This window comes from Acinonyx jubatus, chromosome B3 (genome assembly GCF_027475565.1).
Source record: "Acinonyx jubatus isolate Ajub_Pintada_27869175 chromosome B3, VMU_Ajub_asm_v1.0, whole genome shotgun sequence".
Taxonomy (NCBI): domain Eukaryota; kingdom Metazoa; phylum Chordata; class Mammalia; order Carnivora; family Felidae; genus Acinonyx; species Acinonyx jubatus.
This window is the reverse complement of record NC_069386.1, coordinates 131,750,429-131,765,337: the sequence shown is the minus strand read 5'-3', so window position 1 is coordinate 131,765,337 and position 14,909 is coordinate 131,750,429. Positions and strand designations below refer to the sequence as shown.

At 38.6% G+C, this 14,909-nt stretch overlaps 1 protein-coding gene and 1 long non-coding RNA gene across 14 annotated transcripts in view; one reads left to right on the top strand and one right to left on the bottom strand.

Annotated features, from left to right (window-relative positions):
* The window catches only part of RPS6KA5 (ribosomal protein S6 kinase A5), a 178,643-nt gene that overhangs the window by 83,900 nt on the left and 79,834 nt on the right, over positions 1–14,909 (top strand). The window lies entirely within an intron of this gene.
* LOC106987914 (uncharacterized) lies at positions 251–14,761 on the bottom strand. 2 transcript variants are annotated; one of them, XR_008299612.1, is made up of 4 exons: positions 14,488–14,761; positions 4,855–5,040; positions 3,888–4,071; positions 251–507 (listed from the first exon to the last, which is right to left on the bottom strand). It is a non-coding gene; the product is annotated as an uncharacterized LOC106987914 (long non-coding RNA). The 2 variants fall into 2 exon arrangements; XR_008299613.1 differs by having other exon boundaries at positions 3,969–4,071.

Here is a 14,909-nt window from a genome sequence, read left to right as displayed (position 1 = left end):
TGTTAAACATTTATAAGCCTTGAAATTATGCTTACGTTGAGAAAATAGATGTCAGGACACCATGAATTTGAATTTTATTTCTAAATCATTACAAGTAAACTGGGCATTATTTTTCAATCCTATAAATTGTAATTGATCTCTATAAACAATAACAGTAGTCAATAAACACTGTGCAATGCATGCTTATTATATCTGGCCCAAGTTTAACTCTTGGTAGCTCATTGAATCCTCATGACAATCTTATGTGGGAGTTGGAATTATTTATATTCACATTTTACAGATAGAGAATATGAGCCATTAAACATAAAAAGACCCATTTAGCAAATACAAAAGAATTGAGATATAATTTTTTTTAAGTTTTTATTTATTTATTTTGAGAGAGACAGAGACAGCACAAATGGGGAGGGGCAGAGAGAGAGAAGGAGAGAGAGAATCCCAAGCAGACTCCAAACTGTCTGTGCAGAACTCGATGTGGGGCTCAAACTCACAAAACCATGAGATCAGGACCTGAGCAGAAACCAAGAGTCAGACGCTTAACCAACTCAGCCACCCAGAGCGCCCAGAGGTATAATTATTATTATCTTAAGTTGGCTTTATTGTGATTTTTTTTTACAAACTTCTGCCTTTTAAAATATTTTTTTAAAAATTTGCATGTAGTTGACACACAATATTACACTGGTTTCAGGTGTACGACATAGTGTTTCATCTTCTCTATACGTTATGCTACCTCACCACAAGTGTGGTTACCATCCGTCCCCTTACAACACTATTAAAATACCATAGACTGTCTTCCCTGTGCTGTGCTTTTTATTCCTGTGACTTACTCATTCCATAACTGGAAGCTTGTTGACCCATTTTGCCCATCTCCCCACCCCCTTCCCACTGGCAACCATTAGTTTGTGCTCTGCATTTATAAGTCTGATTATGCTTTTGTTTGCTTACTCATTTTTTTGTTTCCTAGATTCCACATATGAGTGAAGTCTTATGGTGTTTGTCTTTCTCATTCCGACCTACTTCATTTACCAAAATACCCTCTGGGTCCATTCTTGTTGCAGATGGCAAAATCTCATTCTTTTTAATGGCTCTGTAATATTCCAGTGTGTGTGTGTGTGTGTGTGTGTGTGTGTGTGTGTGTGTGTGTGTACACACACCCCATATCTTCCTTATCCATTTGTCAGTAAACATTTAAGTTGCTTGCTTCCATATCTTGGCTATTGTAAATAATGCTGCAGTAAACATAGGGGTACATATATCTTTTCAAATTAGTGTTTTCATTTTCTTTGAGTAAATACCCAGTAGTGGAATTACTGGATCACATGGTATTTCTGTTTTTAATTAAAAGAAATTTTTTTTAATGTTTTATTTATTTTTGAGAGAGAGAGAGAGAGAGGCAGTCTACAAGGGGGGAGGGACAGAGAGGAGGGAGACACAGAATCTGAAACTCCAGGCTCTGAGCTGTCAGCATGGAGCCCAATGCAGGGCTCACACTTGTGAACCACAATATCATGACCTGAGCCAAAGTCAGACGCTTAACCTTAAGTCTGAGCCACCCAGGTGCCCCTGTTGCTAATTTTTTTTTAATGTTTATTTATATTGAGAGAGAGAGAGAGAGTATGTGCGAGCAGGGGAAGGAGAGAGAGAATCCCAAGCAGGTTCTGCCCTGTCAGAGCAGAGCCTGATATGGGGCTTGATCTCATGATCATGACCTGAGCAGAAATCAAGAGTCAGATGCTTAACAGACTGAGCCACCCAGGCGCCTTCTGTTTTTAATTTTTTGAGGAAGCTCCATACTGTTTCCCACAGTGGTTGCACCAGTTTACATTCCCACCAACAGTGCATGAGGGTTTTTTTTTCCTCTACATCTTCACCAACACTTGTTATTTTTTGTCTTTCTGATTCTAGCCATTCTCACAGGTATGAGATGATACCTCACCTGTGGTTTTGATTTGTATTTCCCTGTTGAGGAGTGATGTCGAGCATCTTTTCATGTGTCTGTTGGCCATCTGGATGTCTTTGGGAAAATGTTTATTTGGGGTTTTTGTCTATTTTTTAATCAGATTGATTTTTTGGTGTTGAGTTGTGTAAGTTCTTTATATATTTTTTATATTAACCCCTTAAAATGTAATCATTTGCATATAAGAAGTTTCTTTTAGTTTACTCAAGGAACCAGCAGTCTATACAAGCATCATTTAAGGTCTTGCATTGTATGGACTATAAAATAGGTTCCAGCTGCTGCACACTCTCAGATTTTCTTCCTCTCTTCTTTCTTTTGCACGTTAACAATTTCTTGGAAATTTTTGGAAATGCCTATCATATTTGGTAAAATTTTAAACATAATAATAATATCAAGAGTTGGTGAGAACTTTGTTTTTTAAGGCATTCATTCACTGTTGGTGGGGAGTATGAGTGGCTATAAGCCTTTCTGAGGAAAGTGCTTATAAAATATTGTCAGCAATAAAAATTTAATATGTAAGTATGTTATAGCTCTGCAGTCTAACTCTATGAATCTGTCCTACTAATCTATACTTGACCAGCCAGACAAAATGTACGTCCAACCAACAAAGAGAAAGAGCAATGGAATTAGAAAATCATCATTGGATCCAAAGTAGGTAGACAGTGGTTTGATGAGGAATAGGATATTTCTACATAGTCTCAATTCATCTCCGCATAAATTACCAGTCAATTACAAAAGGAAACAGAGTAACTCTACTATGGAGAAACCTGGCAAACACCACACTAATCATGTGATCAAAATTAACACCAATATTGGGAGAACTAGCATCACATGCTTCCTGATATTTTCTGAAACCGTCACATCATGTCATTGCTATTCCTTCCAAGAATGCATAACCTGCATCTGATCATGAGAAAACATCTGGGGGAAAAAAAATGAAATTGAGGGTTTGTCTATGAGATAACTGAACTATCCTCTTCATAGATGTCAAGATCAAGAAAGAAAGAAAGACTGAGGGTCCAGACTAAAGACCTAGGATCTCCAATGCATTGTGTGATCATAAACTAGGTCCTAGGCTAGAAACAAAAGTAGCTAGAGAGCGTATTAGTGGGACAGATGACAAGACTTGAATAAAGGGCAAATTAGATAATAGTGTTTTTATCATAAAGTTTCTGATCTTGACAATTGTACTGTGGTTATAGAAAAGGGTGGGTTTTTTTTTTTTCCTTAGGAGGTGCACCCTGAAGGATTTAGGGGTAGGAGCGGGATGTCTCCAACTTATTCTCAGGAAGAGTATGCACATATATAAAAACACGAAAGAATACTAAAGCACATGAAGCAAAATGTAAACAGTTGGTGAATTTTCGTCATGGTTATGTAGGGATTCCTTGTACTGTTCTGGAAAATATTTTTTGTAAGTTTGAAATTATATCAAGATAAGTTTAAAAATAAATAAATTAAGCCCACAGGCAAGGCAGGATGACCTAGGAAAAACTTTTCGAATAGGGCCCAGATGTAATGACAGTTTTCACCAGCCTTTCTTGACTAAAGATGATGCCACATTTCGTGTCAATATTCCATATAATGTAAGCCTGAGGAACAAGATTAGAGTATAATTTGTCCAAAATGGTGTTTTATTCAAGTTTATACTTCTGTTCTGACTTTGGCCAGAGCCATTATGGCATATCCAGAAAGAGGTATAGATACAATTACATGTATCGTCCTTTGTATGTATTATTTCTCACAACCAAATATTTGATGAGATTTGGACTGCCGACAATTTGAGGTTCTAATTTCTGACGAGGACCTAGACTGTAGTGGTGCCTGGCTGGCTCTATTGGTAGAACATCGGACCCTTGATCTCAGGGTCGTTAATTCTAGCCCCATGTTGGGTGTGGAGCCTACTTCAACAACAATAACAACAACAAAGAACCTGGACTCCTAGACTGTAGCTCTTCTGTGTTGCCAAATTCAATTCATCATCTTGAACAGGCAGGTGGGCTAAGGTTATCACGTCTTAGGAAAAATTAAGGAGTCTTCCACAAGGATGGAGGTATTCCTGAAGGCAAGGCCAAGTAATTTTTTTTTTTTTTTTGAGAAAACAGCCCAGTCCATTCCTGCAAGATATAAATTGACTCTTTTAAATTATGTGCTATAAATGGGTCAGCGATAATTTTAGCTTGGTACATTCTTAGAAGAGATTGAAACTCATTGTTTACTGTGGCCGTTAAAAAAACCCCTCTGTGTAGCAACCCCCCTCCCGCCAAGAATGTCTACTTTTGAGCACTGTGACATTCAGATGAGCCCTCCAAACTTGTCAAACTTAATTGTGAAAAACATGTAAGATAGCACAATTTTATGACCAAATATATAGAATTATTGGCTCTAAGCCATTTACATGTTTGAAGGACAAAACAGTTGATTTTCTTTTTTTTTTTAAAACAGTTGGTCTTAAGGCAGTTTTTTGGACAGTAATTAACCAGACCAGCTGCACGATGAGGCTGCTGTTAGTAAGCAACAGTAAAACCATATTTGGAGGAAGTGAAGCACATTTCTAATACGGCATAAAAAAATCACTCTTTGGAGTTAGACTGCCCATATTCATAATCCCTATCCTCCCACTCACAGGATATACAACTTTGTATATTTGTTTAGCCTCACTATTCTCTAGGGAGTACCTATTTTCTCTGGGGATCATACTATTAGAATAGTACCTAAGAGCACTGTTGATAAGGGTCAGATTCACTGTCATATCTAAGTGGAACAGGCACATAGAAGGTGCCCCATGTCTGTAGTTGTTATTACTTCTTTGTCTGGTCTCAAAAGCAGCGAGCTGTGTTGAGATAATAAATTTTAAAGGAGAGCAGTGAAAACCCTGTTTTATGTGCCTGAATTCCTACCTGTCAGCAGCCCTTTCCTGCTTCCCTGACTTACAGGCTATAGAGATACGGCTTCCATACAAACAGCAGTAGTCAAGAGCCTTCACTGAGTCAGTACCACTTGGTCCACTTTATGTCCAGAGAGGCAAGAAGATTCAGGAATATCAGTAAAAATGGAGCATTCTCATGCTGTTTCTGACAGTTTCCCTATCATAAACAGAATAAAAACAGTCAGCATTGGCTTCAAACAAACAAACCACCAAAAAACGCCAAACTTCATGCTTGCAATTTGTTGTGAAAGAAATTGGCAGAAACCTGAGAAATCTAATTTCTAGAAATCTAATGACTCCATAATTTGTACAGGAAACTTATTACTCAGGGTAGACATGTTGGCATGGGCCAAAGCTGACCAAGCAGAGTAGACCTGAGGTAATTCTAGTTTCCACTCAGCGACTTTTTTCAGTCTGAGCTTTTAGTAAGTCTTTTATGGGAGGAAATATAATTTATGCTCAGTTGGAAAGGATGGGGGTGAAGGGTGGGGTTCCTTGCTTTATAAAGCTGAGAAGAATCTTCCTCCCAGATATCAGTAAGGATCTGGGTTTTTGTGATGTCACTGACCATATCCATGCCATTGCTAACTCTGTCCCAGAATCTGCCTGCTTTCCTGATTCCAGTATTCTCCTTCAAGAGAGTCAAGATTTTATAATTCAGCTCATATTTAACAATATCCCTACGGTCTTTTAAATTTGTGTTATTGTTGTCTCACTGCCTGGCTAAATTGTTTTTACTTAGGGCAAGCAAGCCCCAACTTTACCCTATTAGATTTGCTAGATCTCTTGATAAACACACCAATGTAAAGACACCAGAATGCGGTCCCAGCACATCCTCAGTAGTCAGAGATCTTGTTGAAAATGAAAACCCCTTGCTCCATTTCACTTTGTAAAGCTCTGGACCTCACCAGTCCAATCCTAAATACAAATAATCCCCAGGACAGCTATGCCAGGCAAGGGTAGAAGTCAGTGAGAAGTGAGCTCAGTGCCCCGGAGAGGCCAGAACCAGGTGTGTGTGCCGTGATGATAAACTTTGCGGTGCTGGAGACCTGTAGGACACTATTTTCAGATGTTTCCCATGTGCTGGCAGCCAGTACTCATTGGTTTGTTTGTAAATAGAACTTGATAGGAACTTTTCCACTCAAATTTACAATGTTGTTGTAGGGGCCATGTTCCTTAAACTGTTTTTGGCTTCCAACTCCCTGGAGAATCTGATAAAAGCTGTAGACCCTCTCTTCTCAGAAGAATGCACAGATGCTTACGTACGCTTGAAAACAATTGCACATAATTTCAAGGAATTTACATGAAGCACTTTCAGAGCCTGCTCTTCATTGCTCCAAAACCAGCCATAAGAAGTCTATCTTCCTCTCCCTCAAAACGTTCCAGAGGGCTCTTTTGTACCTCTTTAGCAGTCTTTGAATAATTGAGGGTGAGGATGAGGATCATGGTAACTACATTGTATTGAGCTTTCAGTGTTTGTTAGACACTGTGTATTCCTTATCCCCAGAAGTGAACTCTGGGTCATCTTCTCCAAACCTGTTCTTCCAGCAGCCTTCCCCAACTCCATCTCTTCAGGTGCTCCGGTGGGACTGGATCTGTACCCCTACCACTGCAGTCGCCTTCCTCCTAACCACCATCCTCTCTCACCCTGCTTCATTGCAAGCGATCCCCTTATTTCTACCCTTGCCCTTCTCAACACAGCAGCCAGAATCATTGATCCTAGTAAAGCGCAAGTCTTATCTTCCCTCACTGTTCTACTCAGAATCCTCTACAGGCTTCCCATCTCATTCAGAGTGAAAGATGAGATCCTTCCAATGGCCAGCTCAGCTCCAGAAGATCACAATACATTGTACCGTGCATGGTATGCATAGCAGCCCCGGTGATGGTCTGTAAGACTTTGCACAACCCTCCCACCCCCATAACTCAGTGACTTCTGTGACCTTCGCTCCCCTGCTACGTTTTCCTTGTTCACTGTGTTCTAGCCACGTTAGCTTCCTTCCTAATTGTTAGGTGCACCAGGCTGTCCGCCTGAAGCCTTTGCATTTGTTACTTCTGCCAGGAATCGGGTCCCCCCAACATCTGCTTAGCTCATGTCTTCACTTTCTTAAATTCTTTGTTCAAGAGTCACCTTGGTGAGGCATACACCGACCACCCTTATTAAAATGCAGTCCTCAGCTCTATCCTAGCATTCCCTATCTGCCTTTAGCTGTGCTATTTTTTCCATAGCAATTATCATCTTCCAACGTATTCATAGTATCTTGTTTACTTATGTTTCTCTCTTCCCACTGGAATGCAAGCTTCACTAGGATGGAAAATTATTGCCTGTTTAGTTTGGCATATGGGTGCAGTATCTAGAAAAGTAATTGTTATATAATAAGGGCTCAAAGCCTGTTGAATGAAATGAACAAACCCTAGGGAAATACATTGTTCTCCTTTTATAATTATGGTTTTAGATTCAAAGAGATTAAGCAACTTGCTCAAAGTCACACAACTGATGAATGGTATCACTAGGATTTTTGGATTTTCTGACACTAAAGACTTAGGTTCTTAAATACCAAAAATACTTCTTTCCAAGGATATATAAAATAAGAGGTCAAAATGTAGTCTAGAAGTGGCAGTCTTACAAGGCTGAGGGGTCAAAAGTTGGAGTTTGGGGCCAACACAATGGCTGCAAAGGACCCTTTTCCTTTGTGGCAAAGGACCCTGCCAAGAAGGGAACCACAGGTGAGGTGGTTCAGAAATCTCTGTGTGTGGACTGACTTCCCAGCAGTGAGTGCATGGGGTGAACATCTAAGTGGCCCAGACAAAAGCTGGAAAGGTTGAAAGAGCCCAGTAAAGATTTCAGCAGCTCCCACCTTCGGGGAGACAGTTTGGAGTTAAATTCCTCCCAAGGTATAGGGACTTGGTAAACTCTACAAGACTTTTGTCAAAATTCTAGAAGAGCCAGGCCATAAGAGTCAGAACTACACTTGCAGAATCAAAAATAAGTGGTGGTAGCGAATTTTAACTCATTGAATAAACTAAACCCCTGAGTCCCTTCAGATGTAAATAAATAAATTGAATGATGGGATTTGGGATAATTACATGGTTTCAAAGTACTTCTCCAAAATTACTTACTAATTACAAAAGTGAAATAGGTAACTTTACGGTAGAGAAGCCAAGGAGACACTGCCTTAATCAAGAGATCAAAGTGAAAATCATTGATACTAGGATGAATCGAAATCAGGCCCTACCTGAGACGATGCACCAAGAACAGTGTGACTTCCATGATTTCCTCTAGTGATGCTCACCTGAGTATGATCATGCAGGTACATCAGACAAATTCAGAGTGTGAGACAGTGTGCAAAGTACGAAGCCTGTAATCTTCCAAGTGTCAAGGTTATGAAAGTCAAGGGAAGACAGGAACTATTCCGAGCTGAAGAAATTGGGTGACTAAACTGAACATTTGATTCTAAACTGGAACCTTTTGCTGTAATACTTTGAGAACAACTGAGGAAACTTGACATTAGGATTGAGTATTAGATGGTAACAATATATTTGTGTTAATATACCGATTTTGTAAATGATCATGTCGTGGTATGGCGTACAAATGAAAGTGTGCTTGAGTGATGGGTTGTCAACTTGACAAATCACTTAGATGGGTTCCTGAAAAAAGTTTTATGACTATATTTAAGACTTGTCTTTAGATTTATGATTGTTTCAAAATAAAATGAAAAAAAAGTGTATTTCTATATAGTAGGATCAAACAACTGGAAAGTGGAATTTTTTGAACATAAAATACTTGGGAATAAATTTACTCTGTAAATTCTACATTGCTGAGAGAAATTAAAGAAAACATGATTAATAGAGAGATGTACCATGTTCATGAGTAGGAACACTCAATGTTGTTCACATGCCAGTTCTCCCTAAATTGAACTATAGATGGAAAACCGTCAAAGTCACAATCCAAGCAGGGTTTTTGGTGGAGACTGACAAACTGACTCCAATTCCTATGCAAAAACAAAGGAACTAGAATAGCTCGTTCAGTCTTAAAGAAGAACAGATGTGGGAGGCTTAAATGATCTGATTTAAAAATGACTATTAAGTCACAGTAATCAAGGCAGTATGGCATGAAACATATAGATCAGTGGAATAGAACAGGACTCCAGAAATACACCCACACTTCTATAGCCCTTTGATTTTTGACAAATGTGACAAAGCAATTCAATGGGGAAAGAAGTAAGTGGTGCTAGAACAATGAAAAAAGTGAATCTCAACACTTACTTTGCTCCATACACAAGTATTAGTTTGAAACAGACCCTAAACATAAAAGGCATATAAAGCATTTATAAGAAATCATAGGAGAATATCTTTATAACTAGTGTAGGCAAAGTCTCCTCAAAACAGTAACCAAAAGGAGGAGGCGGACGGAAGCAGTATGAGAAGAGGAGGAGGAAGGAGGAGGAGGAGAAAACTGAACTAATAAAAATTAAACATTTTCTGCTCATCAAGAGACACTTTTGAGAAAATTAAAAGCAAACCACTCACTCAGAGATAATATTTTCCATACATGTACTTGACAAAGAACTTGTATCCAAAATCTACAAGAATGCCTTTAAATTATTTTAAAAAGTAAACAAAGAGAGCTTGCTCCCAGAATGGTCATGTGAGGAGCTACATGGACCTGCTTTCCAGGGAAACAACTGTAACTAATAAAAGTTATCATTTAAAATCTCTGGAGGTTAGCCTGTGGGTGGGCATACATACAGCAGTTGAAGAAACATTTATTCAGGGAAATCTAAATGTTAGAACAGCAAAAGTGGGTGGCACTTGAGCCATGACCTTCTGCCCTCTCCCACACTGCATGACCGAAACTCCATTTGGGTGGGGGTAGCCAAGAAGTTGGGGTCCCCTTCCCCTCAGCTCCCAGTTAATAGATACTATATCTCATCAGGAGATTTCAGGACACCAAGCATTTCTCATTCACCCAGCTCCTTGCTACAGAGGGTAAATTCTTGGCAAAGAATTGTGGCTGAGAGTTTGGGAGCTCCTTTCCTCCACCCAGCCCCCACTCCTAGGGCAGAAGCTTTATTCTAGGCTTGGAAAGTTGAGAATATGGAGCTCTGATGCTCTTGCCCTGCTTGATTTGTAGGGTTCTGTGCTGGTAGAGGCAAACTGAGAAGGCCAGGGACTAGTGCCTTCATGTAGCACCTTATTAATTAAGCAGGGTGTCACTCTGAGAGAAGTGGGCCACGGTCCTCACCCCCAGCCCCAGAGCAGTGCATCAGAGATTTCCCCAGAAGGAGAAGTAGTGCATAAACCCGGAACTCTGAAGTTCTTAAAAGAACTTATTTGAAGCAGAGTATGTAGAAGTTCAAACCTAAGGATGAGGGGGGAAAATGGGGACTTTGGTGGTAAGCAATTAAGAGGCGGCTTCATAGCTCCATTAGAGCAGCACACTAAACTGTTGGAATGAGCATACCAGGGAAATAGTCAAGGATGAAGAACACTTTTGGGGCCAGAACAAATCTCAAACACTGGCCTCAGAAACTAACCCTACAAAGGAGCCTGAATTTATTGGATCAGACTGGGGAGTAACTTATGCCCCAGGGCATAAATTGAAAATAATAGATCAATCAGCCAGCAATTAGTGGAGCTCAACAACTGGGTATAATATGAAAGAGTCAGACAGCTTAACAGATCAGGTTCTTAAAGAAAGTAAAAAAAAAAAAAAAGAGTCCTGCTAAACCATTCTATGAATGCCTAAGGTTGTGTCCTCTGAGGAGTAGCAGCAGAGACTTCTTGCAGGTAAAACAGACCTCACTAGAATACTCAGTTATTAAATAAAGAAAAAATAAATAAAAACAAGCTTCTGGTGGGGGTAGGGAGTTGGAATCAGATCATAACTTGAATCCACAAGAAAAAAAAAATGAAGAGAACCAAAAATGTAAATAAGGCTAACATGCTAAATTATAAATATATACTTGCTCTCCTCTCAGCTTCTCTGAAAGACATAAAATTGTGTAAAGTAATCATTGTTATATTCTGTTGGCTTGTAACATGTAGTTGTACTGTGTATAACAATATAGCATAAAAAGGAAGAGGCCATGAGCTCTACAGGAGTAATGTGTGTGTGTGTCACTGAAATTAAGTTGGTATATATCTGAAGCTTTTTTGATGTTAATGTGCATATAATAAGCCATAGCACAGCCACTAATAAAAAGTGAGATTCATTAAAGGAATTAAAATGTTATATTAGAAAATATTCACTTAGTGAAACAGAAAGGAGTAAAAGAGGAATAGAGAAAAAATATATAGAAAACAAAAAAGTAGAACAGCAGACAGACATCAACAATATCAATAATATTAAGTGTAAATGGAGTAGTCCATGTAATCAAAAGGCAGAAGTTGTCAGACAAGGGGAGAAAAGAATCAACATTATGCTGTTTACAGGAGATACAGTGTAGGTTCAAAGATACAAATAGATTAAAGAATAAAGATGGAAAAGGAGAAATGACACAAACAGCAACTACAAGAAAGCAGGAGTGGCTTACTAATATCAAACAAAATAAACTCAAAAACAAAAAATGTTACTCCAGATTAAAAAGGGACACTTCATAATGATCAAAGTGCCAAATCATCAGGAAGACATAACAATTACAAACAAACATGCATCTAACAATGTAGACCCAAAATACATGAAGTAAAACTGATAGAAATGAAGGGAGAAATAAACAACTCAACAACAGTACTCCACTTTCAATAATGCTTTAGATTAACTAAGCAAAAGAGCAGCAAGGAAATAGAAGATAAACCACCTAGATATAACAGACATCTGTAGAGTTCTCTGAACAAACACAGCTGAGTACATATTTTTCCCAAGTGGATAAGGAACATTCTTTTAAGATAGGCCATATGGTATGCCACTAAAAAAATAAATACACCTCTGGGTGCTTGGCTGGCTCAGTTGAAAGAGCATTGACTCTTGATCTTGGGGTTGTGAGTTTGAGCCCCACGTTGGGTGTAAATTTTACTTAAATAAACCTTTTTTTTAAAAACACCTCAATAAATTTTAAAAAGTTTAAAATTATACAAAGTATGTTCTCTGACTGCAATGGAATGAAGTTAGAAATCAATAACAAAAAGAAATTTGGGATATTCACAACTGTGAAATTTAACAATTTACTCTTATGTAACCAGTGTGTCAAAGAACAACTCTAAAGAGAAATCAGAAAATACTTTGAGATGAGAGAGAATGAAGACATGACATACCACATCTTATGAGATGCAGCTAAAGTAGTGCTTAGTGGGAAATTCATAGTTGTAATTGCCTGAATTGAAAAAGAAGAAAAAAAAATTTTTTTTAAGAAGATCCCAATTCAGTAACTTTATCTTCCACCTTAAGGCACTGGAAAAAGAAGAGCTAACTCACACCAAAGCAAGCAGATACAAGGGAAATAATAAAGATTAGAGCAGAAATGAATCCAATAGAGAATGTGCAAACAGTAAAGCAAATGAGTGAAACCAAATGATGATTCATTGACAAACCTGTAGTGAGATTGCCCAAGTAAAACAAGAAGAAGGCTCAAGTCAGCAAAATTAGGAATAGAAGAAGGGACTACTAACTACAGAATTAAAAAGGGTCATAAGGGAAAACTGTGAACAACTGTCTGCCAAAAATTAGACAATTTAGGTGAAATAAATTCCTAGAAAGGCACAAACTATTAGAGTTGACTAGAGGAAATATAACATCTGAGTAGACCTATAACAAGTAAGTAAATTGAAGAAGAAAACGTAATAAACTAACCACAATGAAAAGCCCAGACCCATATAGCTTCCGTAGTGAATACTGACAAACGTTTAAGAAGGAATTAATGCCAGTCTTCACAAATGTCCAAAATATAGAAGAGGAAGAAACACTTTCCAACCAATTCTATGAGGCCAGTATTACCTCAACACCAAAACCAGACAAAAATATCAAGATAAATCAAGAAAATTATAAACCAATATCTCTTATGAATAAAGACACAAAAATCGTCAACAAAATACTATCAGACTGAATCCAGCACCATATTAAAAGGAAGGTATACTGTGGCCAAGTAGGATTTATCCCAGGAATGCAAGGAAAAGTGAAAATCAATTAATATACCTTACTAGTCAAATAAAGGACAGAAACCATATTATCATCATGGTAGACATAGAAAAACATTTGACAAAAGTCAACACTCCTTTGTGATAAAGACATTCCTACTGCTACTTTTTGGTAGGAATAGCAAACTTCGTCAAAATCAAGAGCCATTCTTTCCCCCTAAAATCAGGAGCAAGGCAAGAATATCCACTTTCACTGCTTTGTTCAACATGAGTGGATTAACTCCAAATGTTTCAAAGATTAAAAGTAAGAGCTAAAATGAAAAAATTTCTTAGTGGAAGATGGGTAAATCTTTGCAACCTTGGTGTTGGCAATGGTTTCTTAAATATGGTATCAAAAGCACAAGCAACTGAAGAAAAAAAAGATAAATTGGAATTTAAATTGGATGGAGTGATGAAGATGTTTTAAAATTGAATGTGTTGATAGTTGCATAACTGAATATACTAAAAACTATTGAATTTCATGGTATGTGAATTATATTTCAGTTTTTTTTTAATGTTTATTTACTTTTGAGAGAGAGAGAGAGAGAGTGAGTGGGGAGGGGCAGAGAGAGCCAGAGACACAGAATCCAAAGCAGGCTCCAGGCCCTGAGCTGTCAGCACAGAGCCCGACATCAGGCTCGAACCCGCAAGCCATGAGATCATGACCTGAGCCAAAGTCAGACACTCAATCAACTGAGCCACCCAGGTGCTCCTATGTGAACTATATTTCAAATGAAGAAAAGAAAATCAGGGGCCCCTGGGTGGTTCAGTCAGTTATGTGTCTGACTCTTGATTTCAGCTCAGGTCACGATCTCACGGTTTGCAGGATCGAGCCCGTGTTAGGCTCTGTGTTAAGAACGTGGAGCCTGCTTGGAAAATTCCCTCTCTCTCTCTCTCTCTGTGCCCCTTCCCTCCCCTGCACACTCTCTCTCTCTCAAAAATAAACTTAAAAAAATATAAACATCAAGAGGCAAACAAAACAAAACCCACTTTAATACACTTCACCAAAGAAGATACAAAAATGTTCAATAAGCTGGGGCACCCAGGTGGCTCAGTGGGTTGAGTGTCCAACTTTGGCTCAGGTCATGATCTCCTGGCTTATAAGTTTGAGCCCACATCGAGCTCGTTCCTTTCAGCCTATCAGTGCAGAGCTGGCTTCTGACCCTCTGTCCTCCTCTCTGTGGCCCTTCCCCACTTGTGCTCTCCCAAAAATAAGTAAATATTTTTTTAAATGTCCAATAAGCCATGGAAAGATACTAAGTATCATTATGATTCAGGAAAGTGCAAATAAAACCCATAAGGAGATACCACAACACACTAAACAGAACAACTAAAATTATAATGACTGAGAGTACCAACTGCTTACATTATAGAAATTCTCACTGACCTCATATCCCAGCCACTGATTAGCACAAGTACTTAACCCATAAGGACACTTCAGTTGTACCATAGTTCCTGCCATTATAGCCCTTTGGCAGCTTCTGTATCTACTTACCACTGTCGATACCTGGACCGCTGCGTAGAGCTGGCTGTTCACTTTGTAAAGTACGCAACCATGTACCTACAAATAAAACATGTTTATTTTATGAAAGTCAGGTCTTCACCTTTGGCTCTTGGGCGATTCCAAAAGTAGAAAGTAGGTTGCTTGATGCTATTTTAGGTTTGTTTTCTTAAGTTTGCCATTAGTTGTTCTCTGTCTCCTCGGTAAATGGAAAATAAACCACTTTCTATGTTCCAAGCAACCATAATCCACAGTAGTTAACCATTTCCATTGTATGGATAAAAACTGCAGCTGAGAGAATCTTGATTTGCTCAAGGCAGGACACAGTGAAACCGCTGCTTGATCCCAGTCTGAGAGTTACAAAGCCCAGGTCCTATGGCCTATATTGAGGTCCCTTAAAGATAGTATATTGGATT